This window comes from Protopterus annectens, chromosome 3.part1 (genome assembly GCF_019279795.1).
Source record: "Protopterus annectens isolate FY-2018-M chromosome 3.part1, PAN1.0, whole genome shotgun sequence".
In the NCBI taxonomy this organism is placed as follows: domain Eukaryota; kingdom Metazoa; phylum Chordata; order Ceratodontiformes; family Protopteridae; genus Protopterus; species Protopterus annectens.
In genome coordinates this window covers 297,271,207-297,292,652 of record NC_056732.1, presented here as the reverse complement: position 1 = coordinate 297,292,652, position 21,446 = coordinate 297,271,207, and positions in this window count along the sequence as shown.

Genomic DNA, 21,446 nt, shown 5'->3' with positions numbered 1-21,446 from the left:
TGGGACCAGATGACATCCCGGCTGTGTACTACATGAACTACAATATGAACTGGCACCTCACCTAAGTGTTATGTTTAATCATAGCCTCACCTCAGGTTTCGTGCCCACTGAGTGGCACAGCTATAGTTATCCCAATCCACAAGGGGATCCACCTTGGATCCCGGAAACTACCGTCCCATCAGTCTGACAAGCCTTATCTGCAAGGCCATGGAGCATATTATCATGGAACTTATAAACAAAGACATTGGCAACCTTCAAACACTGGACCCCACCCAGTTTGGGTTTGTGAAGGGCCGATCTTGTCTCCTGAACCTGATTGACTTCTTTGAATCAGTCTCCAGAGCCATGGACAAGGGTAAGGTGGTCCACACAGCCTATCTAGACATTGCCAAGGCCTTTGACACCATTCCCCACTCTGGAATCATAGATAAACTTACTAAGTTGGGCATTAATCCCTATGTCACCCAATGGGTTGCTAAATGGCTTACTGATAGAACCCACACTGTAAAAGTAGCCGACTCCAAATCCAGCTCCAGACAAGTGACAAGTGGAGTACCTCAGGGTTCAGTCCTGGGGCCACTCTTGTTTGGCATCTACTTCTCTGAAGTACAGGTCAACACTAAGGGACTCTGGCTAACAAAGTTTGCAGATGACTGCAAACTGGGAGCCATTATTGAATCCCCAAATGATGTGGATACTCTACAAAAGGGCCTTACAGAAACAGATGCTTGGTGCCAGAGCCATGGGATCAAGCTCAATGCCAAGAAATGTATTGTTATCCCCTTTGGGAAAAAACATGTATCCATGAATTACCATATAGGTGGCAGTACACTAAACACAGAAAGTGTGATAAGAGATTTAGGGACACAGGTGGACAGTGGTCTCACCTTCGATAACCACATCGCCACAACAGTCAGGAAATCCTTCTATGTGGCACACCTCATCACGAAGGGCTTTTCATCCAGAAAAAAGGAAGTCATTGTCCCACTGTACTCATCCCTCATTAGACCCATTATAGAATACAATGCCCCATTTGGTATGTACCTCTCAAGACATCTGCAACAACTGGAAAGGCCTCAGAAATACCTCACTAAAAGAATCACAGGCCTAAAGCAGATGCCCTATGCTGACCACCTTAAAAAACTACAGCTATACTCTGTCGCATATCGTCTACTCAGAGGCGATCTCTGCTTAACATACAAGGCCATGTCAAACCCAGAGCTGTTGGACATGCTACACTTAAAGAAATCCCAAGCCCTCAGAGTTACACGCTCCAGGGATCTAAACCTTGTCATCACAATAAACAAAACATGTTGGAGGGATAGGTTCCTGACCCAGAGACTCCCCAGACTCTGGAATAGATTGCCCATACATGTCAAGCAGAGTGCCTCTTTGGACCTCTTCAAGAGGAACCTTGACGATTGGATGGGAGAAAGGAAATTCACCCCAGGGATCACGTCAGTCGCCCTGCTAGACAGGGGTCCAGGAAAGTAAATAATGTGGGAAGAAATATTCAGGGAATTGTTATGGCTAGGCTTGTATAGGCCCTAGGGCTGATAGCCTAGTACTAACCTATGAACCTATGAACCTATAAACCGTGACAAAGATGCCAGCTTGTGTTCAGCACACTAGTGATCAGAACTCTTATATGAGTTCACCAGTGTGTGATTGCCAGGATTTACATTTGAAGCTCAATAGTGTATCATCCCAGGGATTTCTGTTTTTCCTTAGATGCAGCAATCAAATACTTAGTATTATTAAGGAGCAGGACGTTGGGAGGCATCCCCTGATGTTGAGGGCTACATGGAGGTTTGACTCCTGGCAAACATGATTTTTTTAGTGATTTTTATAGCCATAATCATACCTCTCAACCTCTTAGAGCAAGAAATCTGGACAAAGCCATTAGTAAAAGTGGGACAAAGGTCCAAAAATAGGGGTAATTTTTAAATATTGCTCTTACAAACTTAGAAAGTTGATAGAATAACAGGTTTTGCATTAGCATGAATTTTCTGAGGGATATGAAGTCCAAAACCCAAATGTCTGTCATCATTTTCTAACTTCAATTTTTAATGAATTGCCACTAATTTGCCAGAAAACCATGATTTTATGAAAAACGGACCAAAAATATGAGGCAAAAATCTGGACTTTCTGTGAAAAATCTGTACAGTTGAGAGGTATGGCCATAATGGTTGCACATGGTTAAGTATTTGCAGTGTTTTGTGTCTGCACTTATTAGGGCCAATCACTAATAGTCACATTTTAAGTAGTAAACCCTGTCATCCACCATGCTACCAATCTGGAAGTCTCTCATTCATGCTGATAGACTTCTCCTGTGCTAGCCTCTATCACACATCAGCATTATTTTCTGAATGAGGAGAAATGTCGTAGAAGAGACCCCTACAGTCCCACACTGTACTGCTAGTATTATTTTATGGGGTCATGAAAACAACACTCCAGCAATCCATGTGGTATATATGGTTGTTTGGTCATCACTGTGGATAAAATGTGTTACTGGTTATCAGAGATTTATTTAATTAACATTTGTTGACCAGGAAAGTCCGAGTAAGACAGAGCCTATTTTCAGCAGAGGCCCGGGGAGAAATGCTCCAGACACATGTCTTTGAAATGTGGAAGAAAACAAGAGCACCCAGAGGAAACCCATGTGAATGCAGGGAGGAAATGCAAACTTCACACAGAAGGCACCCTAGCTGAGAATCGGACAGGAGAACCTCTTGCTGTGAGACGACCTTAACCGCTGCACTACCACGCAGCCCGAATCATACAATGAGTCCTCTCCTGTGACAGTCACATCAATATATGTAATAGCAAGCCATGACCATAGTATTAGGAACAAAAGAACATACTAGACAAGGGATCACTGGGACCATATGATGGCGAGCCATATACACCTTTAAGCAGACCCTTTTGAATCTGAGCACTTTATAGTGCTGATGTCACAGACTAAGCAGAACTATGCATGATAAATATTAGGATTTTTGATAAACATTAAGATTTTTTTTTTTACTGCAGTAGGAGTTGGTGGTGTTAACAAATGCAAGTAATCATTTATATCTATAAACATTCCAAATAATACACAAAAAGAACTTTAACAAATACAACTTTTAACCTCTTAAGTGATGCAGAGGGATGAAGCCCTGACAATGACCTAGATGCTTCAGGCTTGCTTTGTGGCCCCACCATTACTAGTGAAGCAGACTTCAGGGAAGAATGTCTAATTTTTTTTCCTGCTTACCTCTTCTTCTTGGGAGGGCCGAACTTGTGTTCATCTTAGGGAGGGAAAGGGTATGTCTCCCATTCAAATTCTTGGTGGACACCAGTGACAAAGCAGGTGGAGAAAACAGTTGCTTGCTGTTTAGGGGAGGGTAGGATTTCATCACTGCATAAACAGCAGTGTCTCCACTCTGTCTGCTGCATGCACTATACCTCAGTGCACTCTCTCATACATTAGATAGGTCTGCATAACAAACATCCCCTGCTGACTGATTGCCTGACTGCTGCACTCTGATTAGTTCTCATATGAACCCAGAATAAATGAGCAGAATATAGTACTAACCAGCCAGGAAATAGACTGTGTAGTCTGCTAAATCTTATATATTATTCAATAATATAAACATTTGGAACTGCTTACAATAAAACTGCATATGCATAGTATTGTACTATACAACAGTAGGTATATAACACCTACAAACAACCAGAACGCCACTCTGCAAATGAGCTCTGAAATATTTTACAGCAACACCTCTTCACATGTAGTATATAAAATTCAGCATATAACAATGTCCAGATATGATCCTTGTAAAATATGTATCTTCACATGAAGGAGATAATAAAATAACATCCCCTTATATGATATGTATGCTGTATAAACACAGACTACCTTCAAGCATTACAAACAGCTAAAAGGAACTGACTTAATTTCCATCTAGTCTTCTGTAAGTTTGCAAATTCTCAGACTGTTGGCACTCGTTAATTACAGCTGTCAGACCTAACTCATCTATGTATGTTATTTTCTGAAATCTGAACACAAGTAATGCCTGATTGGTGTGAGTAACCAATGCCATTTAAATGTAATAACCCTAACCCTAGCCCTAAAATCAGAACCTTAAAACTTTAACCATAAACATACCCTTAAAACTCTAACCCTAACCATAAAACTTTGCTCCTAATCCTACACACAAAACTCTAATCTTAACTCCAAAAGTCCAATTCTATCCCTAAATCTGTCTCCTGCACCTTAACCCTAAAACTGCATTCCCTAACCCTAAATTTAAACTCTGTCCCTGCCCCTACTTTGAAATTTTAATGCATGCCTTCCAGGTTCAGAAGCAGCATACTGTTCTCATTTCTTGTATAAATTATGTTTACTCTATACCAGCAACGCTGTAGTTACTTGATATAAGTAGCCATTGTCCACAGTCTAAATTTTTAATCAAATACCTCAAGCCCTATAGCACTGCAAAGCTTAAAGCAGCTAATGTCACTTAATGTCTTTAAATAACTCATTTGAACTTTAATTTAGAAAAACCCTCATGCTTCACCCACCCACCACACACACCCAAACACACACACCCACACACACACACACACACACACACACACACACACACACACACACACACACACACACACACACACACACACACATAATAAATGTCAATACTTGCCTTAACTTCCAACTAATTTTTTTCTTCTTCTGTCATGTAACACTTTTGTCAAAACACTTCTAACCATGTAATATTAAAAAGAGGATAAAGTATTGTGTTTCAAGAAATTTCTGCACATAAGTTAACTTCTCCAGATTACTACAACGTAATCAAGCCCCTTTCTGATATCACTTGCTACTCAGCTAGTCAGCCACAGGGAGGGAAATCTACTCTAAAAAATTAATAGTTTGATATCAAGTCTTCACATCTTCATAGCTTCTTTTTTAATTTAATGACTGTTATAGTACCACCTAATACATTATTAAAATAACTTCTAACCTGCCAGCAGACTTTCTATTCCCTTTTTGAATGTACAGATCTTCATCTTCTTTATCTATGTTTTGAGTGTGTAATTAAAAATATTTGAGAAATTTTTTCTGAAGGAGTTGGAAAATATCTGATAAAGTTAAACTGTACAATGTCACTGGTTATAATATGACTACAGCAGGTCAAGACACAATTAAGTACATGTAGTCAAATGGTAACATAATAATGAAACAGGTCAGCAGAGTCATTGCAGCAGTGGTACAGAAAATTACTGATTAGCCGAGTGCATCAGGTTTCTGACACAAAAGTATTGTTCAAGCCCAACAGGGTGAGATTAGGGCTATGTTACATGGGCAAAAGATTAAGTTTTAAAACTTCTTCACAATTTAATATTTTTTACATCAGATTTTTTATGTACTTAAGCGCATACAACTTGGTTTAGTGCATCAGGCAGGCTTGTTAATACAATTAACAAAGATAATAACTGAATCCCTAGGTTTCAGCCATAATGCTTTAACCTGATTCATAATTCTTTTGCCCTATAAGATCTTTATGATTAAGACAAGGGATAATCAAACTGAACAGAGTATCTTCACTTTGGGAGTAACTCCAGAGTCAGATCTTGAACCCATACTGTTCTCTATATTTGCAAATGATAATCATAAATTACATACATACCTTAGTGATGATGCTTTACAGTGATGAATCATCCATCATATATTCATTCCATCCACAGCCCACATTCAGATGGAGTTACAAAACGACTTCTCCCAGTTAGGAATCTAGGACACAGCTAGCCACCTTAAATTAAACACCAGAAAAACAGCTGCTATGTTATTTGTACATACCAAAAGTTAGCAATCTATAAGTCTTGGATCTTTGCTAATTCAGATGAACATCAGACTGCTGTGGTAATACAATGCAAGTAGCCTGCACTTACCCCAGTTCCCAAACTATCCTTTAAACTGACTGGGCTTCTTACCTGGCACTGTGCTGCCTCACCTCTCGAGCTCAGTGGGCCCATGCAATCAATAAATGAATTCCTCATCTGGAATGCACCCTCTCATTATTACTGAATTCCTCCTGAAACACTCACAAAATTCAGTGCATTATTAACAGCTTCCATGGCTTCATAAATCTATTCCTCTAAAAGTGAGCACCATTGCATCTTACTTGGTAAAGCAAACTAGTTACGACTCACAGCTCAAGTTACCTTGCTGCTTTCTTCCTTCACATTTAAACTATTCTAAAAAAAGCAACAGAAACCAGCAAATACAAGGATAAAGCACCCCAAAGAAAAAATACAATACTAAAAAGCAAACTCTCAAATGACACCACACATATTTGACAGTATGTTAAAATCATTTAAAAAAATACATTTAAAAATACATTTATAGATATTAGTCCTAAAAACATGCATTTAAAACTATATATATAAAGAAAGGGTGCTAATATTTATAAATGTATTTTTAAATGATTTTAACATACTGTCAAATATCGTGTCACAATAAAGTTATTTATGGATTAACAAGTCTTCAACTGCATTTTATGGGTTAATTTCAGCTATTTTACATATTTTATGAGTGGTATGTTTTGATAGCATGTTTTGCATTATTTGAGTGGATGGCTTATATGGTTTTATTATGTCTGAAGAAGCGTTCCTGTTTGAACGCGAAAGCGCTAACGTTTGGATTAATCTTATTGGAATAAAGAACTTTGTGTGCCTGTACCGTGGTGTCAACTCGAGAGTTTACTTTTTACTATTCTAGAAAAAGACTGCCCACAATGAAAAAACAAGCTAATACTAAAAATTTAATGCAGGGTTTTGTGTTTTCACTTATCAATTTGCATACTCACAAATAGATTGAAAAATATTTCTTTCCAACTGCCATAAATTTTTTGAACTCTGAATCTTCTCAGTCTGAGATAACTTTTATGTGACTAGGTGCAATAGCTACGTTGGTTAATGTGTAATATAGTATGAGGCATTTTATACAATAATGCAATAATAGTTTAGGATGTTGTTCTTGGGAATAATAGTAATTGTTTTGGTTTTATTTGTTTTGTTTTGTGTGTTTTATTGTTAATTTTTTCTCTTTAATGCACCGCGGGTTGTCATGAAAAGTAATTTCATTGTGTTATACAATGACAATAACGTGCTTGAACTTGAACATATAACCTCTTTACACAGCAACAGGAAGTGGGAAGCCTGTCTTTTGAAAGATTTCCATCATCTTTGATATGATGAAGGGTTATAGTAAGATTGTGACAGCCAACTGGAACCACCTCTCACAAAAACTTAGAAACATAAAAGACTACACTAAATTCAGACAAAAGCTTATCACGTAACAAAAAAAGGACTGACCACAGCACTTGTTTCATAGGCAACCTACACCTTAATGGAGTAAATAAGTGTACACTGAAAAAGAAATCCTTAACATTTAGCAGATAACAAAACTGTATACATCTAAATACATTACATTTTTTAATTCTTTTTGCTAAGTTTCCCTGACCATTGCAAAGTGTCTGCAGGTGTATGTTCAGAGGGTCAGCTCAATGTTAAGAATTTCTTAAGAATTTTTTCAAAATATTGTACCATACTATATGTTATGTTTGATAATGAGTATATTGCTTTTAATTATTCTGAATCCCGATATATATATATATATATATATATATATATATATATATATATATGTGTGTGTGTTCCCTATCAGATGAATGAATGCTTAACATGTTGAGTACGACATGCTCGACAGCTTTTAAGCGAACGTTCATCGAAATGAAACTCAAGAATGTCAAAACAAGGAGTTTCAAAAAGTTTCAGTTGGCCAGCCATGAGGAAGTCAACGGCTGATGTCAGAACGTTCACCCTGTCTCACCATTCTTACAGTCCTCTACTGTGGTATGGTCTCGACGTTTACCCTGTGTAATGTTATGACAGTCCTCCACTGTAGTGCGATCTTGGAGTTGGTATATTTAAGTAGGTGGGTGTCGGGGCTTTGTTTGTCGATTTGTTTTTTTTGGGGGGGGTTGTAATGGTGTACAGTACATTGTAGCCATCAGCTGTTGGCTTCCTGACGGCTGGCCAACTATAACTTTTCAAAGCTCCTTGTTTCGATATTCTGGGATTTCAGTTAGATGAACGTTTCCTTAAAAGCTGTCAAGCAGGTCATACTCTGCATTTTAAGCATTCGTTCATTTAATATAGACCATATATATATATATATATATATATATATATATATAATGTGTGTGTGTGTATGTGTGTGTTTGTGTGTGTGTGTGTGTGTGTGTGTGTGTGTGTGTGTGTGTGTGTGTGTGTGTGTGTGTGTGTGTGTGTGTGTGTGTGTGTGTGTATAGTAGAGAGCTAGAGAGATGGGTATGCTGTGCTAACTGGAGGTAGGATAACTGACTGAATGATCTATAAGGGAAACATAATGCTCTGGGAATATAGGAGACAGAGATTGCAGCTGGACGTGAATGAGCTCAGGAGATTGATGCAGTAGGTAGGTGATGGTGTGCGGAAATAGTAGCACGCTAAGGGAGTAAAAGGGGTATAGCAAGGTGATGTTAGGAAATGAGGCACAGTAGGCAGAAGTATATGGAAGGTAGGCTAGACAAGCCATGCAGAAATACAGGCAAAGTTAGTAAAGTGCTGAAGAGGTTAAGAGCAGGTAAGAGCTGGGACAGGGGAAGTCATCTGGGAAAGAGAAAAAATAAAATGGTGCCCATTATGTGACTGAGTATAAAATGGAGCAACAGAAGAAGGTGGCTGGAAAGATGAGTAAGAAAACAGGGGAAGAATAGAAGGTGCCTGAAAGAAATCAGAGGGCAAGGAGTCAGGAATGAATAACAGAGGATGGGGCTTGTAGGAAGACTGCAGTACAAACAGAAAAGGCATCTGATGCAGCCCAGAGAAACAGAGGCAACTGGCAGGGACACCAGAAAAGGAGGGAAGGCCAATGGTCATACAACTGGAGCAAGAAGAATATGTGTGTGTGTGGGTGTGTGGGGGGTTAGAAGCATGTGGCACAAAGTGATGCAGAAAAACAGAGCCTGTATAGGAATAGAGCAGATTGTTTTGCAGACTGAAGCACTCAGTCAACAAGAGGATTATGAGCTTTTACATGAGAAACACAAAACACAAGGTTACAGTGAAACTGTTCTTAGAGCTTAGGCTTAGTGAGATCAAGGTACACACTAAGAAAAACAGATGGACACGTATACAGAAACCAATGGCTTGCCATTGGAGACAACTGATGTTACTGTAAGCAGGACTAGAAACATGTCAGAGAGATGTCAGAGTATAAAGTTGGAGGTAGCTTTCTCAAAGGTGTTACCTGTACCAGAAACCAGCATACCAAGGAATGAAGAAATAAGGAATATAATAACTTAATAAAGTGTGAATGTGAGATGGATATGCAGAGAGACCAACTCTACATCAAGGACAGGCACTAGCATAGCCCAGAAGGGATAATGATGTCCAAAGCTGGGTTGGAAAGGTACAGCTCCAAGATCATACCTTTAAGCTAAGATGTAGAAGAGCTATGAAGGAAGAGTGAGCACTAGGGACTAGGCAAGGGAGAAAGTAGACATAATATGTAGCAGATGAGCAAGGATGGGTGATTCAGAGCATAGCAGAGTAGTATTGCCATGCAATAATGCATAATAATAATAATAATAATAATAATAATGCATGAAGGCTGGAAAAGCAGATAGTGGAGTTGCAAGCCGTGATGCAGAAGGAGAAGGGGAAGATGTCCATTGCTGGTTTACAGAAATATGGGCTAATAGGAAGGAGAAAAAACATGGAGGTGCCAGGGTATAGGTAGCTTTGGAATGATAAACGGATGCTTTCCAGTATGGCAAAGCACTATGCTGCAGCATGTATGTTCAGCTCTGTTTTAAAAGAAAAGTATGTATTGCCCCAGAATAGTTTTATACTAAGGAAAAACAGGTGTGCTGGAAATTCAAGTTGAGCAAATATCAGGGAGATGGCAAAATGAATGGAAAGGAGAAAAAAACTGAGAAACTATATTTTAACCCCACAATAAGATGGATCACAAGCCAGAGGAGACTGTCATATTGGGGGCCATATGGCAAGATATTAAAGAAATGAATGCTATACTAAATAAAAACCTTGAAGTTCTTGAGTGAAAGATATAAGTGCAAGGTAGCCTCAAAGAACATTCAGGCTTTAGTCAAAGCCTGACAGAAGAGAATTAAAATTTGAAGTTAAGAGCAGAAGCAACAGAGGTAAATCTAGAGTGTATGGAAGAGAAGTTAATATACTTTAAAAATTGTGCTTAAAAGGAAAAAAATGTAAAGATTCCAGGGCTGCCAGAGAAATTTGAGGGAGTGGACTGTAAAAAAAAAAAACAATTATAGATTTGTTGGGCAAATGGACTGACATTCCTAAAGAACTGAAGATAGAAAGGGTCCACCATACAGAGTGGAGACCAGACTGTGAGGGGGCTTGAAGACCCAGGCCAGTGACAGTGACATTTCATTCTTATGAGCTTCTTAAAGAGAAAGTAGTCTCTGTAGCCTAGAAACCATGAAAAGTGTTAGTAGTAAACAAGGATTTTTCTTGATCAGGACTTCTCCTATGACGCACAGAGAAAAATAAATACTTTTAATCCCATCATCAGGATATGTAAAGATAGAAAGCTGAAATGTAGGGTGTTGTATCCAGCAGTCCTGGGAATTTTTGTGCAAGGTGGCCATAAGTCCTTCCCTGACCCTACTGTTGTGAAGGAATTAAAGCCCATGAACTATAGAATCCATCTGGATGAAGAAGGTTCCTGCAGAAAGGATGGAAATGATGGCAAAAAGAAGTAAGGGGAGAATCGAAGGCCAAAGAAGAGGCTTCTTCATGGTATTTCTAAAATAGCAAAAACTGAAAAAAAAAGTGGAAAATATTATGGAAGTCAGACAAAGAGTGCAAGAAAGACTGTAGTCAGTTAAGTTCATAGTCATTTGAAAAGTGAGACTTTGGAATAGATAGTAGCTTACAAACTATTATAGTTCAGTTGGACTTAAGCCTGCCAGAGAATGGTTGCTAGGGATAGAACAAGATTTTTTTTTAAATGAACAGCATTTGGAAAAGAACTATACAAACACATTTGACTTTATAATCTGTTTGGACTATGGAGGACTGGAAGTTCAGTGTTCTATGATTTGTGTATGTGGGGGTTGGAAATATTGCAAATGTAAATGTATATCTGGATATTAGAATAATTAGTAATGCTGTTTTTTTTTCTTTTCTTTTTCTGCAAAAGTGATGTCCCGGCCGAGGTTTTCAGATTCAGCAGAAAGGAATGTTGTTGTTGTTGTTTGTCTTTCAGCTTTTCCCAGTTACGGGTCGCCACAGCGGAAAGCCGGTCCACTAATGATTGGCAGTAGATTTTCATGAATGCCGAGGTGTTGAAAAAGGCAGACCCAGCAAACAAACCAGCAAAAAGCACAGTACACAGCACTACAGAAAATGAGACGTCCAACCAAAGTTGTTTTTTTTTTGTAAAACCAGCTTTAATCCTTTAAAGTATAAGCGTTTTTTTTTTGTACACCAAAAACTTCTTCAGATACATTTAAGAATCCAAACAGAACTGTTTTAAATCTCCCTCCATGAAATTAGAAACACACCCACAATCCATTACATCAGCCAGAAAGCTAAAGTCAGAACTTTAAAGGCATATACACTCCATAACAAGGGGAATATATACAAATACAAATAGTATTTGTTGTACTTGTCAATAATTAAAAAATGTTATAAATAGTTAAATGGATAAGTAAAAATATTGCAGTAATTTGGTTAATAATGTTCCAAAGATTTAAGTTTTAAAACTGGAGCTATACTAATCATGTCATTCAAACCCAGGTGCCTGTAGGCTTCCAGCCTGATCTGCCAAATAAGCTCCCGCTGCTCCAAGAAAGTTGACCACGGACCACCCCGCGGACACTTCTCCACCTTCTCTAATACACTAAACTTAAAGTCATGTGTTTCATTCATCATAAGGTGCCTGTAAAGGGCACTGGTAATTTTTTTTTGATTTCATAAACATGCTCATAAATGCGGCTGTGCAACTTTTGCTCAGTTTATCCTATATGATAAGCCTCACAGTGCTGACATCTAGCTCTGTAGATAATTCTTGCTGTCTGACAGTTGTATCTCCTTGTTGATTCCTCAGGTTAATCCTGTCCACCTCCAAGATGTATTTGAATGTACTGCACATTCTGTAGTTAGTCATCTTGCCCCTAGGTGGCACCTGTGTTTTTTTCTTTTCCAACATGTCCATAAAGTTGTGACCCCTTCTATAAATAACAAAAGGGTGAGTCCCCATGATTTGCCAAAGTCCATGATTTTCCCAGAAAATATTCCAATTCTTGTTTAAAATCCAGTTAACCTTGTTACTTTCTATGTTGTATGTGGTTACCATAACTCCTGCATATTTGTTTTCATTACGTGACCCTGTTACCACCCCAGTATCACCTTGTCTGTTCTCCATTGTTCGGATAGGTTGGTAAACCCCTATTTCCCTTTTGTACACCACTTCATAGGTTCATAGGTCGGTACTAGGCTATCGGCCCTGGGGCCTATACAAGTCTAGCCATATCAATTCCCTGGCTGTTTCTTCCCAGAATATTTACTTCCCTGGTCCCCTGTCTAGCAGGGCGACTGACATGATCCCCGGGGTGAATTTCCTATCAATCATCCAATCATCAAGGTTCCTTTTGAAGAGGGCCAAAGAGGTGCTCAGCTTGACATGTATGGGCAGTCTATTCCAGAGTATGGGGAGTCTCTGGGTCAGGAACCTATCCCTCCAGCATGTTTTGATCATTGTGATGACCAGATTTAGATCCCTGGAGCATGTAGCTCTGAGGGATTGGGATTTCTTTAAGTGTAGCATGTCCAACAGCACTGGGTTTGATATGACCTTGTATGTTAAGCAGAGATCACCTCTGAGTAGGCGATATGTGACAGAGTATAGCTGGAGTTTTTTTAGACGGTCAGCATAGGGCATCTGCTTTAGGCCTGTGATTCTTTTAGTGAGGTATTTCTGTGGCCTTTCCAGTTGTTGCAGATGTCTTGTGAGGTACACACCAAATGGGGTGTTGTACTCTATAATGGGTCTAATGAGGGATGAGTACAGTGGGACAATGACCTCCTTTTTTCTGGATGAAAAGCTCCAGTGATGAGGTGTGCCATATAGAAGGATTTCCTGACTGTTGTGGCTATGTGGTTATCGAACCTCTTCCTCTTTAATTTCCTGCAACAGTTCCACCGGGTACCCCCTTATACTGAACATCCTGATGAACAGTTCCAGTTCCTTGCTAAAACCAATTTCTGTTGTACTCATTCGGGCTGCCCTCACCATCTGTCCTCTCACTGCTGCTTTTTTTTTTTTTTTAAATGGGTGAAAGCTGGTGTAATGTAATAGTGTGTTAGAGTAAGTGGGCTTATGATAAACACTAGCCATGTAACCTGCCTGCTAAAAGTCCTTTTCAATCATCACATCCAAATAGGGCATTCTATCTCTGCTGCTAGTATGAGTAAATTGTAAAAAATCTGTACTACCATTGATGTACTGCAAGTATTGTTCCAAGTGTTCCTCATCTTCCTTCCATATAATAAACAAATTGTCCAGGTAATGCAGGTATACCTTAATACTATCCCTATATTCCTGCCCAAAAATTATGTGGTACTCCCATTGTAACATAACCACATTTGCCAGTAAAGAACCCACTGATGACCCCATGGCCACCCCCTCTTTTTGCCTTTTTCCGTCAAAGTATATAAAATTGTTACATAGAATGATTTCTAACATTTCCAGGCATGTATTTATTTCATCCTGAATGATCCCTTTCCTACTACGGTAATCCTGTACTGAGTCCAAGGCTACCCCATGTGGTATCACTGTGTACAAGTCACGTACATCAATTGTGACTAGTAAATCATTTACTGCAAATTCAACATTGTTTAATTTAGCCAAGAAATCCCACAAGTCTCGGCATAAGTGTTGTTAATTTTCTAATAAAAATGTATATTTGTCAATAAAATGTGCTAATGGTATAGTAATGGAGCCCCTCCCATCCACAATAGGTCTTAATGGTGGATTGTTAATGGATTTGTGCACCTTGGGTACCTCAAACATAGTGGGTGTTCAGGGGGCCATAACCGAGAGGTATTTAAATTCTTCCATACTAATACGCTGTTCAATAAACATATCCCTGAGTTGCGTTCTAATTAGTGTGTATGCTTTATTAAGCTCTGACAAACTGGATTGTTCATAAGCCTAACCTGCCAAAATTTTAAAAATACATTCATTATAGTCTTTTACAAACATTACAACAATACTCCCTCCCTTGTCTGGTTACATTGCCCTTAAACCACATTCATACAGCAAGTTAAATAATCCCTTAATGTTATTTTCCATTGCATCAGTACTGTGTGTGTTTTTAAAATGCTTCCCCAAAATTAAACAAAAATCAATTTCACAAAATTTTTCAAATAGTGACAATAAGGGATGCAGTGTGGGGTTGTACAAACTGCTAACTCTAAACATGTCATTAGAAAATTCTTTATCTTTAAAAAGAATGTTAAAGGTCAATTTTCGAACAAAAACTTTTAAGTCCAAAATTACTTTGACAAGATCAGCTGGTTTTGCCGGTACATAGCTCAAACCCCTTGCAAAAATGTCAGCAACCTCAATTCCCAGTTCTATCCCAGTGTAATTATAAAGTTTAAAGTCCCCTTCTTGGCTATTAATAATCCTCACCAAGCTCCCCGCTCGGTCGTTGCTGCTCTCATTCACAGGAACTTCATTCTGATGATCCACCATCATGCTGTTTATGTTCCTCTCATCCTTCTGTGGGGGGGGGGGGGATATTGTTGTACTATCTGCCAAACGGGTCTATATCAAAATTCCAAAGAGGTACAACATCAAATGTGAAAGCATCGAACCCAAAATATCGAATGGTGAAAATAGCGAAGCACTGGAACATTGAAATCTTACCTAGGGCAAGATTTCGGTGGGCCATTCCGTGGCTTCGCTATTTCCTCCACTGTGGTGCAAGAGTTACGGACCTTAGGGTTAGGGTGTGGGTTAAGGTAAGTGGATAGTAAGTAATGTATGCATGGTGTAGTGTAGGGTTGTGTTTTGTTAACTGTATGTGTGTGTATTAATTAGTGTGTTTGTGTATAGATTTGTAGGGTATGTGTGCAATAGTTACGGACCTTAGGGTTAGGGTGCGGGTTAAGGTAAGTGGATAGTTAGTAATGCATGTGTGGTTTAGTGTGTGGTTGGGTTTTGTTAAATGTATGTGTGTGGTTTATTTATTTTGGTGTGCTTGTGTTGGGTGTATGTTTCTCGCAGCAGCAAATTTTTTCCCTGGGAAAAAATTTGCTATTCTGAGCGTTCGATGTTTTCAATATTCGAAATTCCAAATTCGAACATATGGTGTTCGACATTTTGGAACTTTAAATATATGATATAGACCCTGCCAAACTGGTTCACTCCCTGAGGTCTCTTCCATGTGTTGTGGTTGGTCTGTTGATTCCCTTGCTGAAAATGAATCCGTTCAGAACTCCGTAACTCAGAAAAATCCTTCCCCTGATTCTTTGCTGTAATTATTTCCACAGTCAAGTTGTTTTCCATGTACGTTACCTCTGGGGACCCAGGAGATGCTCCTCCAGTTACATGCCCGTTGTTCCGCCCCTCATTTTTATTGTTGTTATTAAAAATATGCTCACCTCAAGCCTGGGAAATTGGAGGTAATGGGTAAGCAAAACTGTTGAGATAGTCCCTTCTGTCCCTTTCAAATTTCTTCAGTTTGTACCCTTTAGATTTAGTAATGCTCTGCTCAATGCTGGAAAAGATATGTGCATGTTCCGATCTAATTTGAGCATATTGTGCATGTTTAAGCACCTTGTCATTAATCTCCGCCACTTTAGCTGGCAACCTTTCCACAAGAATGGAGTTGTGTTTTACCAACAATTTCATATATTCACACCCCTGATGGTCAAATAAGTCTAGTAATTCCTTATGAAGTTGCAAATCCTTCTCCAAGCCTGTGGGGTACCTCCATTGATGAAATCCTTTAGGTACCCTTTTCACCTTGATGTTCTCGATAAAGTAAAAATTCTCCAACTGCTCCTTTTTAAGTTTGAAAAGTTTGTAATCAAGCATGTCCAACAAGCCATATAAATAATTGCTGCCCCAAGTGGTTTGGATGTGTTCAAAACCAACATTATCCCCGATCCATTCCATAAGGTTCAGGACCTGGGCATTGATAATACCCTCATTACTGTTATTCTGGGAAAAAGGTGCACAGTTTTGAAATACCTGTCCTGGTTATATAGTCCCTCCAGTGCTCAAGGTATCAGCCTGCACTGCAGTTTCAGCCATGTTAATGTTTCCTTGAACCGGTTCTGGATTAGAAGTTTTATCCACATGCTGCATAAGTTGTTGTACAAGAAGAGTGAGATGACCAGCTGTCTGCTGTAAAGTAAATATCTCACTAGCCAGGTCAATTTCCGAAGAACTACTGAACAAAGATTGGGAAGCCATCTCTCGCCCTGCTGCCATGGTGGGAAGGAAAACAGACTGTTGAAAAAGGCAGACCCAGTAAACAAACCAGCAAAAAACAATTACATACAATACATTTAAAAATCCAAACAGAACTGTTTAAATCTCCCTGCATGAAGTTAGAAACACACCAACGATTCATTAACCTGAGGAATCAAGATTATTAACAGGGAGCTACAACTGTCAGACAGCAGGAATTATTTACAGAGCTAGATGTCAACACTATGAGGCCTGTTATATAGGAAAAACTGAGCGAAAGTTGCACAACTGCATTTATGAGCATGTTTATGAAATCAGAAAGAAAAAAATTACCAATGCCCTTTACAGGCACCTTATGATGAATGAAACACATAACTTTAAGTTTAGTGTATTAGAGAAGGTAGAGAAGTGTACGAGGAGTGGTCCATTTTCAACTTTCTTGGAGCAGCGGGAGCTTATTTGGCAAATCAGGCTGGAAGCCTACAGGCACCCGGGTTTGAATGACGATTAGTATAGCTCCAGTTTTAAAACTTAAATCTTTGGAACATTATTAACAGAATTACTGCAATATTTTTTACTTATCCATTTAACTATTTATAATTTTTTTTGATTATTTTTTAGGACAAGTGCAACAAATACTATTTGTATTTGTATATATTCCCTTTGTTATGGTGCGTATATGCCTTTAAATTTCTGACTTTAGCTTTCTGGCTGAAGTAATGTAGTGTGGGTGTGTTTCTAATTTCATGGAGGGAGATTGAAACAGTTCAGTTTGGATTTTTAAATGTATCTGAAGAAGTTTTTGGTGTACAAAAACAAAAGCGCTTAAACTTTTAAATATTAAAGCTGGTTTTACAAAAAAAACTTTTGGTTGGACATCTAATCCTCCGTGGTGCTGTGAATTGTGTTTTTTGTCAGAATGGAATGAAATAATGCATGCCATATTTTAAAATATGTTTTAATGGATTCACTTCAGAAGCTCGAATTTACAAAATCTCGAACTGCAAATAACCGAAACCAAAAGATCGAGTTTCGTAAACTCGAACTTCTGAAGCGAAACCAAAAAAAAAAAAAAAAGACAAACTTCGGTGTGCCCCCCACACCCCCCCTACTTAAATATACCAACCCCAAGATCGCGCTACAGTGGGGAAATGGGAAATCTCCCGTCTTGCGCTGTATGCGGAAGCGCAAGACAGGAGATTTCTCATTTCCTGTCAACACCGCAAAAGAAATAAAACATTACGTACACACAGAGCATACAAGAATCCTTGCCTCTGTCTGCACACAATGTATTAAGGTAAGTAAATTCTTATTTTTAAACACTACACATATTCGATTTACTGAAATCTTGATCATATGGTCTCAACCATATGAAATTCGAGATTTCAGTAATTCGATTATGTGAAGTGTTCCCGTTTTAATGTATGTCTGAGACTCATTGCTGTCTTAGAAGAAAAGGGAGGTTGATCTTGATTTATGGGTTATCGCTTGCCTGGGTAAGGGTGGATATTAATCGCATGCAGTTGTTCAGATTCATCTAAGCTTATAGTTATGGAGAGAGAAATTTCTCAGGGTTAAAGACCTCACAGTTAACAGGGAGGCAAGACTAATTCTCTCCAAACTATAAGAGGGAGGGAACTAATGCAAAATCGAGAAAAGTTTCAGAAAGGAGATGGCACTAATGGTTGTCTCTAACTAACCCCTAACGGAAGGTTACAGGCAGTTAATGGATGTAGACTTGGGAAAGCTGTTGAATACAATTACCCAGCTATTGGTTAAAATAAGTACAGGGGAACAGGTAGAAGATGAGGTGTTTGGAGTTGACAGTCATTTGGAATAACATGCATAATCAGTCACTGGTTTCCAATGAATTATACTATAATTTTTAGGAAAAGTAATCCAGCCCAGATTTGAAGGAAAGGATGAGAGTTCACATTTCAGCATTAATACTTGACAAACAGAAATCTCAAGGGTGAGTAAAGTTACTTTTTCATGCATACATGGTGAAGAAACATGGAGCAATATTACGCTCTGCACAAATATTTCTGTCACTGGCTAGAATTAAATTAAGCACAAGGCTTTCAGAAAAGATAAGGACTGAAAGAGGAAATAGACAAATATGTCCTCTGTCTCTTTTGCTCTTTGTGTTATTCACTGAACTGATAGCAGAGACAATAAGAAACTAATGAGTAAGGGGGTAAGGTGTATAATGGAGGGGGTATAAAGGATAAAAGGTCTCTGTATGCTGACAATGTCCTAGTCACTCTGACTGAACCAAGAGAGGATTTAAATAAGCTATGGGGAATATTTAAGGCATTTGTTCAAAAATCTGGCTTTTAAATTAATAAAGACAAGATGAACGTGGGAAAGTTAGATTCTACAGGAGGTAAACAGGGAATCCCAAGGAAGTTATTTGAAAAGGAGGTCACTTATCTAGAGGTCCGAATTAGAGATAAAGTGGAGGACTCGGTTGCAAGCACATATGAGAAACTATATTTAAAGGTCAAGGAGCAAATTACATGATGCAAAACTTTAAACATGAATTTAGACCAAATATTCAGGTGCTTCAGATGTGGATTATTCCACAATTCAAACAGCCTGGTTTAGCTTTTTGGGATCTACCTGGGAGGAACATAATTTCAAAAGTGATGCTGTTATTTAAGGATTTCATATGGGAGGGGTTGTCCCCAAGAGAGGCCTGGGAAGTACTAACCACTCAAGTGGAGGAGGGAGGACTGAGAACTCCAAAGATGCTTGAAAATGTTTTCACATCTCACCGATCTAATATTATGAGAATAATCAATACATATTACAGAGCAGATTTGAAGGATATGATTTTTGATAGAAGAAGAGGGGATAAGAACAGGGGTAGAAGTGATTGATATAAAAGTGAATCTGCAGTGGACAAAACAGGCCCAAAGAGTTTTTCAAAAATAATGACAAGATAAGGAGAGGGAGAAGTGGATACAAAGGATAATTATGATAGGGGGTTTGGAGGAGACTAAAAAAAATAAAAACACTGCTTGGAGATAGAGTAGAAAACAAGAGAAAGTAAGATATCTGACATGAATTTTATCAGGGACTAACTTCAAATCATGAGACAACCTATGAGAAGAGTTCTAGCTAGAAGATATTTTAAAATGGGAATATCAAGGTATTAAACTAAGATGGAATAGAATGGAGAAATAGTTAAGAGGGGAAATTGAAGTCCCTGAAATTGTCAAAGAAATTGAAAGTAGAAGAACTGAAGGGAGCGGAATGAAAGGATTTTTGAAGAAAAGAAAAAACTGATTGAGGCTCAGAATGGGGAAGGCAAGGCAGAGATTAAAAGAGAGGTGGGAGAAGGAAAATGGAGTTAGTATTTTCAGCTGGAATCAGAAAGCGTAATAAAGCTGTCAAGATAGTGCTCCACTTCCAGAAAGTTCAAACTCTTTGCAGGGAAGTATCTGCATAAATATTTTTTTCATCTGACTAGGTTAGCAAAGATGCTCCCAGGATTGGAAGAGACATGCTGGAGATGTGGGGAGGAGAAGAGGGCATGGCCACATATATTTTGGGATTGTAGGGACCTAGGAGACTTTCAAGTAGAGTTAATGGAAATAATAAAAAAAAAAATCCCACAGTAAAACTCAATTAATAACAAGTTGTATATTTTAGGGTTTAAAAAAGATTTGGTAGAAGAGGTTAAAGTCTTAGTCAGCCTAACAGTGACAGTAGGAAATAAAGTAATTATAATTAGACAGAAGACACAAATAGCACCTTTTGGTAAAGCATTTGAACTGCTAATGGAAAATGAAATTGTAGAGGAAGAGAGAGAAATGAAAGAAGAATTGTTCCAGCAGAAACGGAGCAGCTCGATGAGGAACAGTTGATATTATAATGCAAAGTGAGATAAAAAGTGAGAGAATGCATTGTTAGTCTGATGCAGAAAAAAAGACTGTTTCCTTTAGAAGTCTTAAAATAGTTTTTCCTTTGTTTATTCTTCTAGTTAGAAGTTGTTAATTGTAGTTTAACTGTGATGGGTTAAGATTATGTGACTACTCATACAACAACTGGATACAATTGTAAACCCTGAAATTGAGCTGTGCTATATGGGTAGTGTGTTTAAATTCTGGAACTAGAAGAATAGAAGGGAAAGATAATTGACCATTGGGGTACTGTCAGATGTGCACCATGCATGCGGACTGCACAGTACTGTAAAATGAAGTTTTATGTGTGAAATAAAGTTGGCAAAAAAAAAAAGAATGACAGAAAGATGAAGATGAAGGTGAACAATGACCTGGGTAAAGGAGCCATCAATTGTGAGACTAGAAAAGAGAAGGAAGAGGAAGAAAATCTCCTGAAGAGGATAAGGGAATGGTATGAATGAGAACCCTGGGTAAGTACACTAGAGGTTATACCCACAACACAAAGAATGAGTGACTGGGGAAAGACTAAAGGAGTAAAGTCAGAGGAGGAGGCAGGTTATAAGCATATAGTTTCTGAATCTTTAAGGAACAAACATGGAGATCCAAATGTCAAGAAGAAAAATAGGATATGGGGACGGATTGCTGCCTTGAACCTTTAAGGATTCTGTTAACTGGTGTGGGACTGTATCTAAAAGGACACAGTCCTGAATGTGGTCCTAGTCAACATACAGTGGCTCAGAAAAGCACAAATGAAAATGTTGTTAGTTAGCAGTGACCACACCACTATATAGTTTCAAGTTGAAAAAAAGTGAAAGAAATCAAGAATAAAGACTTTGTTGTGGGACTTATAGTAAGATTATCTGAGGCTGATTATGTTGAGCTGGATGAGAGGGTCAAGGACAAAATAAGGTACTGGGGGCAAATCAAGGGACTGAACAACATTACAAAATGAAACAGGGAAGGCATGCTTAGGGCTA